This window comes from Piliocolobus tephrosceles, chromosome 2 (genome assembly GCF_002776525.5).
Source record: "Piliocolobus tephrosceles isolate RC106 chromosome 2, ASM277652v3, whole genome shotgun sequence".
Lineage (NCBI taxonomy): Eukaryota > Metazoa > Chordata > Mammalia > Primates > Cercopithecidae > Piliocolobus > Piliocolobus tephrosceles.
Genome location: NC_045435.1, coordinates 121,435,713 through 121,458,069, shown reverse-complemented (window position 1 = coordinate 121,458,069; position 22,357 = coordinate 121,435,713).

Below are 22,357 nucleotides of genomic sequence, written 5' to 3'. Positions count from 1 at the left end.
TTACTGTGTATATATCCAAAGGAATATAAATCATTCTATTATAAAGATACATGCATGAGTATGTTTATTGCAGTACTATTCACAATAGCAAAGACATGGAATCAACCTACATGCCCATCAATGATAGATTGGATAAAGAAAATCTGGTACATATACACCATGGAATACTATGCAACCATAAAAAAGAACAAGATCATGTCCTTTGCAGGGGCATAGATGGAGTTGGAAACCATCCTCCAGCAAACTAATGCAGGAACAGAAAACCAAACACTGCATATTCTCACTTATGAGTGGGAGCTGAATTATGAGAATACATGGACACACAGTGGGGAAAACTAACACACACAGGACCTGTTGGAGTGGGGTTTTGGGGGAGAGCATCAGGAAAAATAACTAGTGGATGCTGAGCTTATTACCTAGAAGGTGGGATGATCTGTGCCTCAAATCATCAAAACACATATTAACTTATGTAACAAAACCGCACATCCTGACCATTTATCCCTGAACTTAAAATAAAGGTTGAAGGAAAAGTTAAAGAAAGTATGAGATGTGTTTGAGCTACAAAGCAAGGCTTTGTGTCAATGAAAATGCCATACATGTCATGTGTCAGCATGTAACACTGTCAAAAATCAGGCAAAATGTTTCATTTTCCTGGTGTCAAACACCAAAAATTATTTTTGGCATTTTAATTACTGTTTTTATTCCATTAGGCCTTCTGTGAGTAGCCATATTTTGTCTACAATTCAAATAATCACTTATACTTTTTATGAGCAGATATATTGCTTCATTAAATCTGATTGTTTATAGCTAATAATAAAAATTTTACCAAACCTAAAAAAAAATTAATGTATCGAATTTTTATGTGAATGTTATTTTATTTATTGAGAGGAAACTCTAGATATGTGGATAGTCAATAAACGTAGATTAATGATTTCTTGAAATTTACAACTTTAAAAATGGTCATATTTATTACCAAGCATCAAAAATGTTATAAACCTATCCAGCAGATGGCGGCGTTACCATAACGTGGTGTGTGTTTAATAGATTATTTTGGTCTTAAAAGTTTTAGAAGACAGGTGTTATTTGCATTTAAATGGAACTATTGTTCAAGTATTTAAAAAGATGATACCATCCATATGTCAATTTAGTAGTGTGTGTGCATTATATCAAGAAATGTGTAGAAGTTATCAATTAACTTAAGAAAATAATTAGAAATATATAAAATATATATAATTCATTTATAGTTATAAACTTTATAAATTATAATTTTACCTTATATTTATATGTAATTTATATATGATAAGCATAATTATTCAAAAACAGGATGAGTGTATTTGAAAAATATTTTAGTAATATTCTATTCATTATGTGAATTATATATATATATATATATATATATATATATATATATATATATGCAAGTAACTTATTTTAAAATGTCATGGGCTTTTTTTAATAGAAGTAATTTATAAATCTATGTATTTGATTTTTCTAAAATACTTTGTCCCAATTCTGTAGTAGCAAAATTAAATTGCAGTTATTTAACTTAAAGAATTCATGTAGTAGATTTTAATTTAAACAGTTACTATGAGCAAAACAAATTAACAGTTCCTCATACCTATTCAGAACTGAGAAACTATAAGATCTTGAACAGTGTCCACAAAAACTGAGAAACTATAAGAACTTGAATAGTGTCCAGATATTGACGAAGAAAGGCAATGTCAGCATCACAGGATAAGGGTATTAGCTAAGAAAGTATACATCTCACTAGAATTTAGAAGGAGCACAGGTATTTCCATGTACAAATATTTATTTTGTTTTTACACTATGATTTTCCTCTATCATTGGCTATTATTTTTAATTTGTGGGAAAAAATGTACAAGACCTTACGTGTACAAGGAATTACATTTGATATTAATGTACTTCCTAGCATAACATTCAGTAGACTTTTAATAGCTACTTAGTGAAGTTAATATGGTCAATGAATTTTTTATGGTCTAACCAAAATTTATTTTATTACTTTGCCTCTAAGAGGGAGAAAGAAAATGACATTTTTAGGCATGGATCAATTGCACCACAAATCCCATATTTTGAATTTGAATATTTATGCCAATAACTCATGTATTTATTTTTTATAGTGAAAGAGTGATTGTAGTTACGTTGATGAAAGTTTTCAGTGGTAAATAATTAATATGCCTTATGTTATATTGCTTTAGGTTATATGCAATCATTAATACATATTTTGTATATTATTCTTACTTTAAAATAAATAAGTATTTATTTTTAAAGAATAAAGCTTACAGAATGACAACTAAAAATACTCCTTTCAAAACTTTTGTTGTATCCAGCAGAGGTAACCACTGTCATCATTGTTGTATATAATTGTCAATATATTTTAAATACAGTAGCCAATACAGATATATTTTTATCAACTTGCATCCCACTATAAATATTTATATATAATAGTTTGCAGTATGTTTAAGGCTTATTTTTATTAATTTGGATACTATAATAAAATTTCTTGGTTCAGAGCTAAATAATACAGAAACATGTTAAAAGCAAGTTTTCTTTCTTATAGCACACATCCTAGACTCAATATCAATTTCATTCCTATTAACAATGAGGTATAAATTCATCATGTGTTTCTTGTCTATTAGTGTTTCCCTACATCTGAATATGTTTTCTACATTTTGGAGTTCTTTCTATAGTAAGAAAATACATTCTTAGTCAACAACTAATAACATTTTTCAGTTTTATTTCTTCTTTAGACTTGATTTATTTTGTTTTACTTAGATTTTAGCAATAGTAGTCAAAAAGGTAATATAGTGAAATATATCAATTTTTATCTTTGGGGATTCTGAGTATTATTATTTCAAATTAAAGAATTCATTCCCTATGATTAGAGTTGAAAAAATACTCACTTATATATTTTGTGGTCACTTTTGTGTTTATGTTTTAATTTTTTTAACATACAAATATTTTATCCATCTAATTGTTTCGTTGTACGAAGAGTTAGGGTTTTTTTTTTTTTGCTTTTCCTAAATGGTTAGTTTTAACATTACAGGAATGGCTTTCAGGTGATCTTTTCCAGAGAGTACCTTTCAAATAAGAACATTTCAACAAGTCTGATTTCATATAAAAATCTATGTTATGCCTTTACTTGAAAATTTGCTCTAGTGGTGAAACAGTAAGTAATATTTGTTTTTAAAATAATGCTTTAATTTGTGTTCTAAGATTGAGTTTATGTTGCCTGTGAGTCCGATGTCACTGTTATTTTGGGGTTTCTAAAACAGTTTAGGGTTTTTTTTTTCTTTGGCAGAAGATCTCTATATTGTAGAATCTCTGTCTCATGAACAAAATTTAGACTAGAGCTAAGGTGATAGTGTCTTTTAAAAGTTGTTTATTTCTGCCATTCATTTGGTAGAATGATGACTTTCATAAAAATCCTTGGCTTGTGATTCTATTTCCTTTCATTTGTGACAATGGCAACCAATTCAGAGATTCATTAAAGATTCTATCTCAGTTTTAGAAAACACTTTTAAGAAAACTTTCATGTTGTGTTAACTTCTTACAGCTTCTCATTTTGCTCTAAATATGTCTTACGTTAAAGGGGGATTAGTTAAATTGTTTACTATAAAATATTATCCAAATGATTAGAAAGATTGCTTATTCTGTTCACCTCTCCGTCAAGGTTGTTTTTCTTTTCGTGGTATGTCTATCAGCCTCTTGAAATCTAGTACTCAGATATAAATCAATATTTCAGATATAAGCTGGACAGTAGAATTTACAGTTTCCATATCTAAAGCACTGCACTTCTATATGTGTAGGTCAGCAAATAATCACTTAATCATTTTGTAGTTATTATTTTTCAAGTGATTAAAATATAAGGTAACTCTTCAAGCTTATAGTCAACTAAAATCTCATGAATAAAATGTCAATTTGGTTATCACCATTAAACACATTTTAAGCTTAAATATAAGTTATTCCATTATTTTTTATTAAATAGAAAATTGTGGAATCAAGACAAGAATTTTAGTATAATTTATTTATTTATAAAAGTATTAATTTAGAGATTAAAATGTGCCAGTTTCCTGATTATTACGAGTGAAGCTAGATCAAACAAGATTTCTGCACTTCTCCAAACACAGGATCTGTGACACAGATTTAGCTCAAATTAACTAAATAAATGAACCATTTGGAGAAAAAAAGCTAAGGAAGCACTGACCAGAGAGAAAGAAGGAGGTTGCTTGTCCAATAATTATACTTAGCTGCCTAGAGGCTTGTTCAATAATATAGGGCCTTGTACTTCTCAAGAGGTGGTTAAGATTGCTAGGTAATGATTCTATATTATAGAATTTATCTCTAATACTACAGCAATACATACAATGCTTTCCAAATTTAAGTATAAGTGACAATGTTAAAAGATCAGCAAGTAAAAAACAGGCATGAAGCTTAAATGAACTTGACTTATTCTTTATAAACATATACAGACTGAGCATTCTCCATATCCTTCTCAATTAAACTTGAAACAGCACTAGAATATTAAAATTTGTTGTCACAGTAACAATACATATACAACTCTAAAATGTGCCACTATAGAATACAATAGAACAAACATACAAAAATGTCACATGTAATTTACTCTAACTACATGAATCATTTTAATTTTCTAAGAATGTCTTGAATACAGTGGTTTCAACATCTGGTCTTTGGATTATCACCATTGGTGTCACCTGGGAACTTACTAGATATATATACATATATATATACACACATACACACACATACATATATATATATATATATTGCTACTTTTTATTTCAATAGGTTTTGGGGGAACAGATTATATTTGATTACACAAATAAGTCACATTACCCATGAAACTTTTAGTCATGATTTCTGAGATTTTGGTGCACCCATCACCCAAGTAGTGTACACTGTACCCAGTGTGTAGTCTTCTATCCCTCAGCTCCCTCCAACACTTTTCTCCAAGTCCTCAAAGTCCATTGTATCATTTTTATGCCTTTGCATCTTCATGGCTTAGCTCCCACTTATAAGTGAGAACATACAATGTTTGGTTTTCCATTCCTGAGTTATTTCACTTAGAATAATGGTCTCCAATTCTATCCAGTTTGTTGCAAATGCCATTATCCTGTTTCTTTTTATGACTGAGTAGTATTCCATGGTATATATATACACACACATATATATATATATACCATGTGTGTGTATATATATACATGTGTGTGTATATATATACACGCACATCATATATATATAAAACATTTTGTGATATGTACATCACATTTTTTTTATCCACTCATTGCTTGTTGAGCATTTGGCCTGGTTCCATATTTTTGCAATTGTGAATTGTGCTGCTACAAACATGCATGTGCAAATGTCTTTTTTGTGTATTGACTTCTTTTCCTCTGGGTAGATACTCAATAGTGGGTTTTCTGTATCAAATTATAGATCTACTTTTATTTCTTCAAGGAATCTCCATGGTTTTCCATAGTGACTGTACTAGCTTACATTTCCACCACCAGTGTAAAAGGGTTCCCTTTTCACTATATCCATGCCAACATCCATTATTTTTTGATTTTTTAATTATGACCATTAGTGGAGAAATAAGGTGGTTGGTATGATTTGGCTGTGTCTCCACCCAAATCTCATCTTGAATTGTAATCCCCATATGTTATATGGGAGGGGGCCCAGTGGGTGGTAATTGAATCATGGGGTGGTTTCTCCCATGCTATTCTCCTGACTATCATCCACAAGATCTGATAGTTTTATAAGGGGCTTCCTCCTTTGCTCAGTTCTAATTCTTCTCTGTCCTGTCACCATGTGAATAAGGATGCTTTTGCTTTCTCTTCTGCTGTGATTATATGTTTTCTGAGACTTCCCAGGCCCTGTGGAACTGTGAGTCAATTAATCCTCTTTCCTTTGTAAATTACCCAGTCTTGGGCAGTTATTTATAGCAGCATAAGAATGGACTAATACAGTGGTATTACATTGTGGTTCTGATTTGCATTTTCCTGATAATTAGTGGTGTTGAGCATTTTTGTCATATGTTTGTTGGCCATTTGTATATCTTTTTTTGAGACTAGTCTATTCATGTCCTCAGCTCACTTTTTGGTGGGATTGTTGCTGTTGTTTTTTTCCTTGCTGATTTGTTTGAGTTCCTTGCAGGTACTGGTTATTAGTTCTTTCTCAGATGAATATTGATGAAGAGTCTCCCCGACTCTGTGGGTCGTCTGTTTACTGATTATTATTATTATTTTGCTGTGCAGAAGTTTTTTAGTTTAATTAAGTGTCATCTATTTATCTTTCTTTCTGATGGATTAGTATTTGAGTTATTGGTCATGAAGCCATTGCCTAAGCCAATGTCTAGAAGGGTTTCTCTGATGTTGTCTTGTAAAATCTTTATTGTTTCAAGTCTTAGATTTAAGTCTTTCATGCATCTTAAATTTATTTTTGTATAAGGTAAAAGATGAGGATCAAGTTTCGTTCTTCTACATGTGGCTTGACAATTATCCCAACACCATTTGTTGAATAGGGTGCCCTTTCCCCACTCTATGTTTTTGTTTGCTTTGTCAAAAATCAGTTAGCGTAAGTATTTGGCTTTATTTCCATGGTGTCTATTATGTTCTATTGACCAATGTGCCTACTTTTATGACAGTACCATGCTGTTTTGGTTACTATAGTCTTATAGTTTGAAGTCAGGTAACATGATACCTCCAGATTTTTTTTGTTGCTGTTCTTAGTCTTGCTTTGACTCTTTTTTGGTTCCATATGAATTTTATAATTTTTTTTCTAGTTCTGTGAGGAATGATGACGGTACTAATATCCCCAATGAATATAGATGTAAAAATCTTCAACAAAATACTAGCTAACAAAATCCAACAACACATCTAAAAGATAATCCAATATGATCAAGTGGGACTCATACCAGGGATGCAGGGATGGTTTAACCTATACAAGTCAATAAATGTGATACACCACATAAACAGAATTAAAAACAACAATTACATGGTCATCTCAATAGATGCAGAAAAATAATTTGACAACATTTAGCATCTTTTTATTATTAAAACCCTCATTGAATAGGTAAAGAAAGGATATACCTCAAGGTAATAAAAGGCATCTATGACAATCCCATAGCCAACATTACACGGAATTGGGAAAAGTTGAAAGCATTCGCCCTGAGAACTGGAACAAGACAAGGATGCCCACTTTCACCACTTCTATTCAACATTGTACTGGAATTCCTAGCCAGAGTAATCAGACGAGAGAAAGAAATAAAGGGTGCCCAAATTGGTAAAGAGGAAATCAAACTCTTGCTGTGCATTGATTATATAATTGTATACCTAGAAAACCCTAAGGATTCACCCAAAAAGCTCCTAGAACATATAATAGAATTTAGCCAAGTTTCAGGATACAAAATCAATGTACACAAGTCAGTAGCACTGCTATACAGCAACAGCAACCAAGCTGAGAGCAAAATCAAGAACTTAACCCCTTTTACAAGAGCTGCAAAATATAAAATAAAAAATAAAATAAAATGTAGGAATATGCCTAACCAAGGTGGTGAAGGACCTCTATAAGGAAAACTACAAAACACTACTGAAAAAAATTATAAAAGACACAAACAGATGCAAACATATTTCATGCTCATGGATATGTATACTAAATACTATTGTGAAAAGGATCATACTGCCAAAAGCAATTTAGAAATATAAATTCTCAAGCTTCATCCCAGACTTAATGAATTAGAAACTCAGGGCTTAGGAGTAGGCCCAGAAAGCTGTGATTTAACTACTTCTCCAAGTGACTCTGAAGCCACTAAAATCTGATAGCCATTGCTTTTGTACAGTAGTTTCATAAACTTGCAGTGGTATAGAATCACCTGGAGATTTTTTTTCAAGTGGCATTGACGGATTTCCACCCAAGTCGATTTAATAGGTTTCATAAATTTTTAAGCTTTTATATTTCTTGTACAATTGTACTTTGTAATGTGTTACTGATCCAATATTTTGCTCATTCCACTTGACTTTTTTCTCTCATTTTTCTTTTACTCCTTTTTTCTTTTGTCATGGACTATACTTTTGGTGTTTGTGTGTGTGTGTGTGTGTGTGTGTGTGTGTGTGTGTGGTTATTTAAGTTGTTAAACTTCTGTCCATGAATTTTGAGAATTTAACAAAAAACATGTTGAAAATGAGCCATGTGTGGCAGGCTCAGTTCTTCTCAGTCTTCTTTTTGAGCACACATTCTTCAAAGTCCCTAATTTTGTCTTCCTGAAACAAGAGGCCACCAAAGCAACTCGATGCTTTTCTTCTTGAACAGCCTTCCTCTCCCTCCATGAAGCTCTGATTCAAAGCATCTTGTCCTATACAGGAAGCTCTGATTCATAGCTTTTTGTCCTACATGGAGATTTGAAAAAGTGGCTGTAGAATATCAGCTAATTTATCTGGGAACTCTCTGGCTCAATTCCTGTTTCTGCTAGTCCTAGCTTCTCCAGAGTTCTCTTATTTTTTTAAAGTGGATTTAAATGTTTTAAATCTCGTTCTTGCAATTATTTTCAGTAGGAGAGTTGGATTGCTTCAAGCTACTCCATCATAACCAGAAGCAAAAGTATAATGTTATTTTTATATTTGAACTTGTTATTTTTTACCAATTACTTTTTGTGTGTAATTTGTATTTACTGTACTTTAATATGTGTTTGTTTACGTGGAAAGTATATGTACTTTCACTTCCTTTTTCTATTTGTATTTTAAAGTTCTTATTACAAATCATCCTTAATACATATCCCAATTACTTTGATTTAATTACTACACATTATTTTATAGATTTGCACCTTCTCCAAAAATTATATAGGTTTCTTTAATATTGTAGCATGCATAATTGCCTTGGAAAAGTCTGAATTTTAATAAGTAGTGTTATATTACTCCTAAATAATAAAAGAAACTGCTTTAACATTGATAACCTCCTTTCTGGTTATATGCTATTTTTTGTTTATTTTCTACTGATACCTAATAGTTGTACAAACTTATGAGGTACATGTGCTATTTGGTCAAATGCACACAATGTGTAATGATCAAATTAATGTAATTGAGATATCCATTAACTTAAAAGTTTATCACATTTTTTTCTGTTGGGATCATTCCAAATCTTCTCTTCTAGCTATTTTGAAATATATGAGAAAATATTGCTAATGATAGTCACCCTGCTGTGATATCAAACACTAGAACTTATTATTTCCAACTGTAGTTTTGCATCCAGTAACTACCTTCTCTTCATCTGCCTGCCACCCCAAGTGTCTTCCCAGCTTCTGGTAACTGCTGTTCTACTCACAGCCCTCATGAAATCAACAAAGTAGAGAAACAACCCACAGAATGAGAGAAAATATTTGCAAACTATTGATCTGAAAGGAATTAATAACCAGAATACATAAGAAATCCAAACAGCTCAATAGCAAAAAGACACAAATAATCCAATTTTTAAATGGGCAGGTGATCTGAGTAGATATTTCACAACAGAAGACATACAAATAGCCAAGAAATGGCCAACAGGTGTATGAAAAAATGCTCAACATCAGTAATCATCAGGAAAATGCAAACTGAAAACATATCATCTCACTCATGAGTTGTCAATACATTTGATATTTTTTAAAAGATAAGTATTTATTGCATCTTCTTTCAGTTTCCACTTGCTTCTTTTAGAAATACTTTATTAGAATTGTAATGAATAACTGTGAATAATATCAATTCATGTTTGATAGCACAAAATTCTTTGCATTTATCTCACTCTACGTATACTAATAGATAAAATTGCTTCTGGTGGTTAAACTATTTGGGGGTTTAATAGTTAATAATGTCTCGGGATACTTAGGGTGTTTCTTTTCTAAATGGAAACCCCTGTGGCTGATGGAGCCTTTGCCCAAGTTTTACTCAGGCCTGCTAGTTTCATTCCGCTAACTTAGCCTGGCAGGCTGCACTCTTCTCATGCTACCAGCACAGATCACATACCTGCCAAGGGTGAGCCAGAGACGGGTGCATAAGTAAGTAAGCATAGGGATTGGCTGCTTTGGCAGGGTATGCAGCTCCAGGTGCTGGCACAGGTGCTGGCTCTGTGCAAGCCTGCACCTAGATTGGATGCACTGCAAGTGGCTTCCACTGTGGGCACCCACGTCTGGATGAGCAGAACATGATGGTGGCCTAGAATCTTGGACAGGCCAGATACCACAGAGTCCTAAAGAGGGTGTCACAGCTCTGACTCAGGGAGTCCTTAGGTATGGGCTCCCCAAAGAGCTGCAACTGTTATATCCTTTTCATGACCCTTAACATGGCGAGTGGGGACCCGGACATTTCAACTGTTTGTGTTATGTCCCTTTCAGTCCCATCATTTGGCAGATCCCTAGTTCTTGTCCTGCATCCAGGAAGAATGAGGTACATGAACAACTGGAGGGTGGGCAAGGTGGAGAGGAGCTTCATTGAGTGAAAGAACAGCTGTTGGGAGACCCAAAGTGGGTAGTTCCTTTCCACAGGTAGGTTATTTCAGTGAGTGTCCAACTCTCAGCAGAGAGGAGATCCAGAATGGGCAGATAGTCCTAAGAAGTACAGCCCTCAGCAAAGAGAAGACCCAGAATGTGTAGCTCCTATTTGTAGGAAGGTTGCCCCAGTGAGTGTCCAGCCCTCAGCAGAGAGGAAACCAGAGTGGGTAGCTCCTTTCTGCAGGCAGGTACTCCTGATGAGTGCAGCCCTCAGCAGAAAGGAGACCTGGAGTAGGTAGCTCCTATCCACGGGAAGTATCCAGAAAGTATCCAGCTGTCATTGGATAGGAGAACTGGACTGAGTAGCTTCTTTCTTTAGGCAGGTCGTCTCATTGAGTGTTCAGCTGTCAGTGGACAGTATACCCAGAGCGGGTAGCTCCTTTCTGCAGTCAGGTTGTACTGACGAGTGGAAGGATACCTAAATTGAGTAGCTGCTTCCCAGAGCTGTTAGTCCTGAATCTTGTGATTCTGGCTGGGTCTGAGGTTTTTATGGGCTCCGAAGGGAGAAAGGGTGTGCTGATTGTTCCATGGGAAGCCATGGGTGGACCCAGACAAAGCACCATAAATTCTCATTCTGGGCTACAGACTCCACCCGGAACTGACAGCCCAGCTCCCAGGCTTCAGGCCATCCCTGGCTTAAAGGTGGGGCTATGGTGGGGACCAACCCCTTTCCACTCAAGAACCTGTCTGCCTCCTGCCACCATCGATCATGTCATCCATGGTACCCAGACTGTTCCTACTAGGGGGCACCTGTAGGCATTCACCAATATGCTTTCAGCCCCCTCCCATTTCCTACCACATTCATTGGTGTCCAAAGCAAAGTTCAGAGGAGGCCAACTTGGCAGAGGGCTGGTGTGTCAGTGCCAGCCTGATTGCATGCACATGTGGCCAGTTTTTGACAGTGTCCAGGCTTGGCCACAACTTTGTTTCAACCCAGAGTAGGCACTGGGTATGGGGAGAGGACAGGCAGCCAGAGCAGGCACTTCTGAGACTGAGGCTGCTTGGGGGCTTCCTGGGCCCCAAAGAGTGCAAGGATGCCTGGGTCTGCAGCTACAGCTGGGTGACTGCAGCTCTACCTGGCTCCTTCCCCACCAACTAAGAAGGGGGCAGGGCTCCTGCCTGTTCCCAGTTCCCTCTAGCTCCATGAAGTACACAGCCCAAGCTGCACCTCCCCGACTGCAGTCAATGTCTTCACAGTGGTCACTTCAGATGCGCCACTGCTGCCTTCAATAATTGTAAAGTTATATTAACAGGTCTTGCTTTCACTCTGAGGTTCCCCATTAGATTAGATAGTAGAAGAGTACCATGAAGAAGGGTGTTCTTTTTTCAATCTTCTTTGTTAAGATCTCCATATATATATATTCAAGATCACTTTGAATTAAAATTTCTAAGTTATGAAGCATTCCACATTTTAGATGAAATGCAATTTTTGAATACTTTTGCTCCTGAGAGAAAACTTTTCCATGCAGAACACAGAGATTAATAAATACTTTAAATTTTCTATTTAAAATGATACAGAACATTTTGCTCAGTTTAATATTTCATACTGAGTATCTCTCAAGTTTTCAATTATAAGTAGAATCTCAGTTCTCACAAGAACCTAGATATTTAATCTACTGTCCTCACATACTTGTTAATATTTCTTAAGTTATACATTCCTGGATGGTAACCATGCATAGCAACCTGCAACTCAAGCCTGTTTCTTATATGTGTATATGTATACAATGACACGTAGGTGTGTATGTACAGTTTTATATATACTCATATATATATATATAAATGTATATATGCCATGTATACATAAATATATCTTACATATAATTTGGTAATACTACATACAAATATATATTACATATGTAAGATTACCCATATAGGTGTAGTATATATATTATAAACCCATACACATATGGGTATATAGGTAAATACAGCATATGTATTGACAAATGTAGTATATATTTTTATACACAAACGCATATCCAAATGTATAATTTTATATCATATGTATTTTTATTCATACATTCACAAGTATATTCAATCCACCAACAGAAACTTCCTTATTTATCCTCTTTTTCTTCAATTTCAAAGCATTTGATCCTACACAAACATTGCAAATTGTAAGGACTAGGAATGACAATAGATCCCTAGATTTATGTTGTCTATTTTATCACTGTGTAATGGAATTCTTCTTATAGTATTTTTGACAGATGGTTATCCATTGCTTGTGTTAGGCAACTCGCTATACATATTAACTGTTCATTTAATTCCCCAGTTTCTCTAGTTGCTGAAATAGTATATAAAATTCATTGATTTTTGTTATTATTATCTCCATTTTTTCTAGCAATCATTTTCAAGAAAATGCTATAGTGAGTGACAAGGAACTGTACATGAATATAGCTAAAAATTTGCTTCTACTGATAACAAATTCAACAGACCAATTTGGATAGAACAACTTTAGTAGGTCATTATACTTTTACACAAGTGGAAAATAATGTCTTTATTTCTAAATTGGTAGTTAAATACATTTATTTTTCCTTCCAATCTAACATGTAGAAAAGGAGTAATGTATCCTAGCATATCACAGTATATTGATTCAGAATGTAAACTTTGGAGTCAGACCTCCTTGGGTGGATTCTGACTCTACACTTACTTGCTGTACCTGTAGATCTTGAAAAAATGTTTTACACATTTTATTTACCTGCAAAATGGGACAAAATGGTATTTTCATAATGGGGTCTTTATGGAAATAAAACAAAGTAGTTCATACAAAAGATTTAGGCCAATGCCCAGCTGTTGTTGTATTGATGACAAGGAAACAAGGAAATTTATATTTAAAAATATTAAGGAGAAAGAAACTAGTCTACCATTTTTGTAATCACATCTTACAGAAGAAAATTTGATTGGCAGAGAGTGGATTGCTTAGGACAAAGCTTATGATAATGGAATATATGTTTTGAATTTGTTGCAACAGTCATATTTAGCTACTAAACTCCATGCTAGGTATAATACAAGCTCAGGATGCTGTAACAGAGTTCCAAAAACAACATTGGCTTAAACAAGATGGAGGTATTCTATAACTGTAAAATAATTTCATCATAGGCAGTTCAGGACTATAATTGTGGCAGCGTTGAGTTAGGGACACAAGTGTTTTCTGTTTTGTTACTCTGCCATTCTTCACATGTGGCTTTGATACCTTTGCATAAGGCAAGTGCATAATATGTTTGCATAAGGCATCATATTTATATTTCAGGTAGCTTGAAAGGGAGAAAATGAATGAAGGCCATGATTTCTTTCTTTAAGCCTGAATCAATAAGTTGTACATATCACCCACTCTGTTAGCTAGAACATAGTTATATACACACATCTAACTGCAAAGGAAGCTGAGGCATGTATTATTTATCTTTGCACCTAAGAGAACAATTAAACCAACAGAAGCTCTATTATTTAATGAAATGAGAGAAAGTGAGTGTTGGAGGGTAACTTAGAATAACTTTCATTATTCACCACCTCTGCTATCCAAATACAGTTTTTTAAAATAATTTCAATTATATTTTCGATTAGAGAGTACACATGCAGCCTGTTACATGGGTACATTGCATGACACAGAAGGTTGGGATATAAATGGTCCTGTCACCCAGGTAGTAAGCACACTGACAAATAGTTTTTCTACTCTTGTTTTCCCTTCCCTTTACCCTCTCTAGTTGTCCTTATTGTTTATATTTCCCATCTTTATGTCCCTGTTTACCCAATGTTTAGTTCCCACTTATATATATGTGAGAATATATGTATTTGGTTTTCTGTCCCTGCATTGAATTACTTAGCATGATGGCCTCTGTCTGCATCCATGTTGCTGCAAAGGACATGACTTTGTTCTTTTTTATGACTGCATGCTACTCCATGGTGTATATGTACAATATTTTCTTAATCCAATCTACCATTAATAGGCAACAAAGTTGATTTCATGTTTTTAATATTCTGAATAGTGCTGTGATGAACATATGAGTGCCCGTGTCTTTTTCGTAGAACAATGTGTTTTCTTTTGCACATATACCCAGTAATAGGATTGCTGAGTTGAATAGTAGTTCTATGTTTTAGGTCTTTGATAAATCTCCAAACTGCTTCCCAAAGTGGCTAAACAAATTTACATTTCCCCAAGAGTGTATAAGAGTTCCCATTGCTCTACAGTTTTGTCACCATCTGTCAATTTAGTCTTTTTAGTAAAAGCCATTGTGACTGGTTTGAGAAGGTGTCTCACTGTGATTTTAATTTACATTTCTCTAATGATTACCGATTTGACCATTTTCTCTATTTTCATTGGCCACTTGTGTATCATAAGAAATATCTGTTCATATCATTTGTCCACTTCTAATGGAGTTATTTGGTTTTGTCCTGTTGAGTTGTTAAGTTCCTTATATATTCTGGATATTAGACCTTTGTTGGAAGCATCGTTTGTAAATATTTTCTCCAATTCTGTGGTTTATTTGTTTACTCTGTTGAGAGTTTCTTTTGCTGTGCAGAAGTTTATTCATTTAGTTAGTTCTCACTTGTCAATTTCAATTGCTTTTGAGCACTTAGTAGTACTTTAGCCAAGGTCAGTGTCCGGAATGGTTTTTCCTAGGTTTTCTTCTAGAATTTTTATCATTTGATGTATTACATATAAATCTTTAATCTATCTTGAGTTAATTTTTGTATACAGTAAAAAGTAGAAATCCAGTATCATCCTCCTATTAATGACTAGCCAAAGTATCCCAGAGCCATTTATTAAATAGGGTATCTTTTTCCCATTTCTTCCCATTTTTTTTTTTTTTTTTCTTTCTCGTTTCCCACTGGCCTACAACAACTTCAGTCTCAACACCAGAAGCAGAGACAACTGTCTGGCATAGATTTCTCCATCAGGTCCCACAACTGCTTAAGGCCTAATCCATGTTTTTAAAATAATCTCTTGCTCTGCTTCCTGCATGATGATTGCACTTTTCTGATTGAGGCCTGCCTTATGCAATGTATAGAGCAAGGCCACCATGATAGACTTGGAAAGATAATGTGAGTAAATGGTAGCTAATCATGTTGAACCTTAATTTTAGTCATTAGTTTGTTGTCTGCTTTCTCAATGGAGGCTTTCTGGAAGATTGCTGCTGACAGGTTGATCAATTGACTACTTTTAGTGCACTATCCTTTTATTTCCTCTTCCCCCTTTCTGCATCATAGGTATTCCAAATAATTTCCACTGCCCTGAGATCATGGTCAACCATGCAAACCCCTATACCTCAAAATATCCTTGCGTTTTTACCATTGCTTATTTTTGTTGATGTTGTTGAAGATTAGATGGTTGTAGGTTTACTGCTTTAATTCTGGGCTCTCTATTCTGTTTCTTTGGTCTACACGTCTGTTTTTATACCAGATCGTGTTGTCTTGGTTATCGTGGCCTTTTAGTATAGTTCTAGGTAGGGTAATGTGATGCTTCCAAGTTTGATCTTTTTGTTTAGGATTGCTTTGGCTCTTCAGGATCTCTTTTGGTTCCCTATAATTCATTTTTTTATTTTTATTTTTTTTAGACAGAACCTCTGTCACCTAAGATGGAGTGAAGTGGCACAATCTCAGCTCACTGCAACCTCCACCTCCCAGGTTCAAGAGATTCTTATGCCTCAGCCTTCCACGTAGGTGGAATTATAGGCACATGCCACCACATCACGTTATTTTTTATATTTTTAGTAGAAACGGGGGTTTGCCATGGTTGCCAGGCTAGTCTGAAACTCCTGGCCTCAAGTGATCCACCCACCTCAGCCTCCCAAAGTGCTGGGATTACAGGTTTGAGTCACTGTGCCCAGCCCATACGAATTTTAAAATAATTTTTCCTAGCTCTGGGAAGAATGCCGTTTATAGTTTAATATGCATAGCATTTAATCTGTAAATTGCTTTGGGTGGTATGTATGGCTGTTTCAACGATATTGACTTTTCCTATCCATGAACATGTATTGTTTTTCCATTTGTTTGTGTCATCTCTGATATTTTTGAGCAGTGTCTTGTAATTCTCATTATTGAGATCTTTCACCTCACTGGTTAACTATATTCCTAGGATTTTACTGGCAAATGTGAATAGGACTGTATTCTTGATTTGGCTCTCAGCTTAAATGTTATTGGGGTATAAAAATGCTACTGATTTTTGTACATCGATTTGTATCCTGAAACTTTATTGAAGTCTTTTGTCCAGTCTGGGAGAATTTTGGTGGAGTTTTTCGGGTTTTCTAGGTATAGGATTATATCATCAGTGAAGAGGGATAGTTTGGCATTTTATTTGTCTATTTGGATGCTTTTTATTTTCTTCCTTTGTCTTACTGTCTGGGTAGGACTTCCTGTACTATGATGAATAGGAGCGGTGAGAGTGGGCATTGTTGTTTTGCGCTACTGTTCTTGATGAGAATGCTTCCAGCTTTTGCCCATCTCGTATAATGTTGACTGTATGTTTGTAATAGTTGGCTCTTGAGGTGTGTTTTTTTCAATGTGTAGTTGCTTGAGACTTTTTGTCTTGAAGGGATTTTGGATTTTATTAAAAGCTTTATTTGTGTCTATGGAGGTAATCATATGTTTTCTAGTTTTAATTCTGTTTATGTGGTGAATCACATTTACACATTTGCATATATTTAACCAACCTTGCATCTCAGAAATAAAGCCTACTTGATTGTGATGAATTAATTTTTGATGTGCTGCTGGATTCAGTTTGCTAGTATTTTGTTGAGGACTTTTGCATCTATGTTCATTAGGAATATTGGCCTATAGTTTTATGTTTTCATTGTGTTTTTGTCAGGTTTTGGTATCAGGGTGATGCTGGCTTGGTAGAATGAGCTGAGGAGAAATCCTTCTTCCTCAGTTTTTTGGAATAGTTTCAGTATTATTAGTACCAGCTCTTCTCTGTACATTTGGTCAAATTTGGCTATGAATCCTTCTGGCTTTTTTGGTGGGTAGGTTTTTTATGACTGATTCAATTTTATAACTCAGTATTCATCTCTTCTGGGTTTCAATGTCTTCCTAATTCATTTTTTGGAAGTTGTATGTTTTTACGAATTTATTTATTTCCTCTAAGATTTTTAGTTTGTATGCATAGAGGTGTTTTTATGGTCTCTGGGGATATTTTGTATTTCTGTGGGATCAGTTGTAATGTCAACTTTGTTATTTCTGATTGTGCTTATTTTGATTTTCTCTGTTTTTTTTTTCTTTATTAATCTAGCTGTCAGTCTTCTTTATCCCTTCCAATAATTAATTTTTAGTTTCATTGATCCTTTGTATGGAATTTTGAGTCTCAATTTCATTGAGTTATGCTCTGATTTTAGTTATTTCTTTTATTCTGCTAACTTTGGGTTTTTTTTGTTTTTTTCCAGTTTTTCTGGTTCCTATAGGTGTAATGTTAGAATGTTAATTTGAGAGCTTTTTCTTGATATGGGCATTCAGAGCAATCTTATCACTGCTTTTGCTTCATCTGAGAGATTTGGGTATGTTGTGATGTTGTGCCTCTGTTTTCATTTATTTGAAGTATTTTTCAGATTTCTGTCTTAATTTTGTGTATTACCCGAAAGTCATGTAGGAGCAGGTTTAATTTCCATATAATCTTTATACAATTGTGTGGTTTTGAGACACCTTCTTGGTATTCACTTCTATCTTTATTCCACTATGGTTTGAGTGTATGGTTGGTAAAATTTTGATAAAAAAATTATTAAGACTTGCTTTATGGCCAAGTATATGGTTGATGTTAGGGTATATTGCTTGTGGAGATGAGAAGAATGTATATTCTGTGGTTGATGGGTGTAGTAGTCTGTAGATATCTATTAGGTCCAGTTGGTCAAGTGTCAAACTTAAGTACAAAATTTATTTGCTAGTTTTCTGCTTCAATGATAAGTCTAATGCTGTCAGTGGGTGTTGAAGATTATTATATTGCTGTTTAATTTTTTGTAGGTCTAGAAGTACTTGTTTTCTGAATATTGTTGCTTTAATATTGATTGTATCATATATTTCTCTCACTATCTCACTTTTTTTCTCCTACTCACTCTTAAAATGAAATAATGACAATGATATGCCCTAATGATTCACTTTATTTTACTCAAAGTCAGGACTTTTGGTTTATGGGAAATGGTCTACATAAAAAAATAATGATGTGTTCTTAATACAAAATGTAACACGGTGAATTAGCAAACAATTACCATAGTTAAAATCTTCATTTTAAAATGGGACTACATGAAATATAAATCAATTACTAGTTCATGATAACAAACAAATTACAATAATTATAAAAATTTTCTTTCCTAAACACTGAAAAAAGGTATGCCCAAGTGACAATGCCAATTCTCGCTTCTTGCTCATTGTTCTCTGTGGCCCTGACCTCAATCTCTGGAGAGTGTTTCTTGTCGATTACCTTCTCTGGAGACAATCAGTTTGAACATTGGAGTTGTGCAATGTTGTATCCCATTATTTTCTATAGGTGTATTTGGGGTTCAAAGTTCTTTTAAAGGTCAAACACTGGTGATAAACTACTTTTAAAAAGTAGAAGACTATCAATTTGTCGAAATAAAATTCTAAATACTAAATAAGAACACTCAAGGGTCTCACTTTGACACTTTGTTTATTTTTACCTAGTTCTTCTCCCCGACCCCCCCCCACCCCCCGGCCCAATAACAATAGACTTCTGGTTTTTGTTTTCTGTGTTCCTTACATCATCATTTCTCTTCATTGATGGAAGGAGTTTAGTGAAATAGTACTGGATGTAAAGATAGTAACTTTAATCTCATTTTTACCATTTGGCTGGCTCCCACTGTGCTTCTAAGATTACAGAAGAAGTTTCTTAAAAAAGGGGCAAATATAGAACTGAGGTGTTTTGAAGCAATACATCAAAAGTTGTCTGCATCACCCTTCATCGGTAAATGTTGGCTGAAACAATCACATGGTCACATGTGGAGGTAAAGATGAATAGGAAATATATTTTGTAGATGGGGAACCAAGATGGTACCGAGGTTTCTGTTCCTAAAAAAGGGGAGAATTGATATTGGGGAATAATTGGTCATCTTGGACACAGAAGGGAGAGCATGTGTCTTGAAGCATAGTGCTTTCTTTATTCATTACTTGTAAATCAATTAAATTATTCAATCAAAATACAAATAATCTTTACTATGCTATTCACAAGATCTATATCTAAATTAATGAGGGTAAAAATATTAAGTAACAAGTCATTTGTATTAAAATTTTGATTTAGATATATTAATATGAGAAAATCAGTATTTAAGACAAAAAACAAAAACAAAACAAAACAAAACAAAAAAAAAAACAGTATCTGGGAACCAATGATGGACAATCAGGCAGATCATGCACCAGACCTTATGGAACAATGGTTATTCATGAAAAATCTAGAAGAGTAGCATTGTCAAGTACATGGGTTCCCTGTTGCCCACTCGGGATTAATATAGAGCAATCTAGTGGTCTATAAATTAGATCCCAGGAAAGAAAATTTGACCATTGAATGGTAGAGCTTTTAAGATATAGAATTAAAGAACCACAAACACCTCCTTATTGCTTGGCTGTGTCCTCAACCAAATCTCCTCTTGAATTGCTGGTCCCATAATTCCTACATGTCATGGGGGAGACCCAGTGGGAGGTAGTTGAATCATGGGGGCAGGTTTTTCACATGCTTTTCTTGTGACAGTGAATAAGTCTCACAAGACCAGATGATTTTATAAAGGGTAGTATCCCTACATGCACTCTCTTGCCTGCTGCCAGGTAAGACATGCCTTTGTTCCTCCTCTGCCTTCCGCCATGATTGTGAGGCCTCCCTAGCCATGTGAATCTGTGAGTCCATTATACCTCTTTTTAAAACATAAATGACCCAGAATTGAGTATGTTTTCATTAGCAGCATGAGACTAAACTAATACACATCCCCTGTTGATATTAGGGCTGAAATAAATTAGCAATACAACTTGTTGTAAATTTAGGTGCAGCTTTGTCTAGCCAGTTCATATTTGTAACTAAGTAGCATCATTTTCTCCTAGGACTCAATCAGTAGGCTGAGTCCAAGCTGCCCAGTTGCAACGGCATACCGTGAAAAGTTAGTAAAAGAGGGTATTAACTTTTAATGAGAAGTTCCATACCCTACTTTAGAATGATAAAAGATACTAATTGTACTTTTGTTGTTGATCTACATTGATTTTCATAAATGCTAGACAAATGTATGGAGACTTATAAAAGTCCCACTATTTTCTGGAAAATCAGTGGTCAAAAACATACATGGGCAAAGTAGAAATAATCTTGAACATTGCTAAAATTTTTATCTGAGTCTGGTAAATAATATACTATTTATTTATTTATTTGTTTATTTATTTATTTATTTATTTATTTATTGAGACGAAGTCTCACTCTGTTGCCCAGGCTAGAGTGAAATGACACGATCTTGGCTCACTGAAAGCTCCTCCTCCTGGGTGCAAGCAATTCTCCTGCCTCAGCCTCCCAAGTAGCTGAGATTACAGGCACCTGCCACCATGCCAGGCTAATTTTTATATTTTTAGTAGATACAGGGTTTCACCATCTTGGTCAGGCTGGTCTCGAACTTCTCACATAAGGTGATCCAACTGCCTTGGCCTCCCAAAGTACTGGGATTACAGGCATGAGTCACCGTGTCCAGCCCAATAATATATATCTTCAATTGTGGTTTGTTTGAAAAATTATCAAATAGATTAACCAGCCTTAAATACATACATTAGGGAAAAAATGGCAAAAATTAATGACCTTAACGTCTATCAAATGAAAATGCATAAAAGTCATCAAAAACTTGAAGAGAAGGAAAGCGCACAGTATGAATAGAAATTAGTATATGAGAGAAAAATCAAACAATAAAGGAGATCAACATGGTCCAAAAACTTTTGTAAATATTATTAAAATAGATAAACCTCTGAAGAGACTGATGAAAAAGAAAAATAGAGAAAGCCCGGATAACTAATTCGAGGACTGAAAACAGAAAATCACTACAGATTCATAAATATTAAAAAAGATAATATGGAGATGAAATAAATATGAAAATTTATATTCACATAAAATGTGTCTCATCAAACTTACCAAATTATATCACATTAATAAAAATGCATCTCACATATAAATTACAGAAATAAGTGGCTTACCAAATGAATTCAGGCAAACATTCAAGGGAAAATACTAGCAATGTAATATAAATACTTAAATAAAATAATAAGAGAAGACTTCCTGGCAGCTAAAAATATTTTGATACCAACAATATGGCAAGCCTGAGAAAATAAAATTATAGGCCAATTTTAGTCATCAGCAAAGGTGCAAAAATTCTAAACTAATACTTACCAAATCAATCCCAGTACTATATAAAGAAGAAGATACATTATAACCTAGTAGGATATGTCCCAGGGTTCATGATTTGGTCAAATTAAAAAAAAAAAAAAATCAGTTGATATAAAGCAACACATATATGAATCCGGGGTGGAAAAAGTAAATATTTATTCAAATAGATACAAAAATATATAGTAAGGCACAACCCTTTCTTGATTAAAATGTCTCCAAGTATTAACGTGGAGAAATGTGTTTATCTAATAAAAATATCTACAAAGGCAAGTATATGTATTAGTGGATTGAAAGCTTACCTTTTGACAAGGACAAGACACTAATGCCTACTAATACAACTGCTATGTATCACTCAGTAGTTCTAACTGCACAGGATAAGAGGAAGAGTAATAAACAATGTCAGGATCAACAGTATGAAAGAAAGCCTTTATTATTGGGTGATTTTATATATATTACATATACTATATATAATA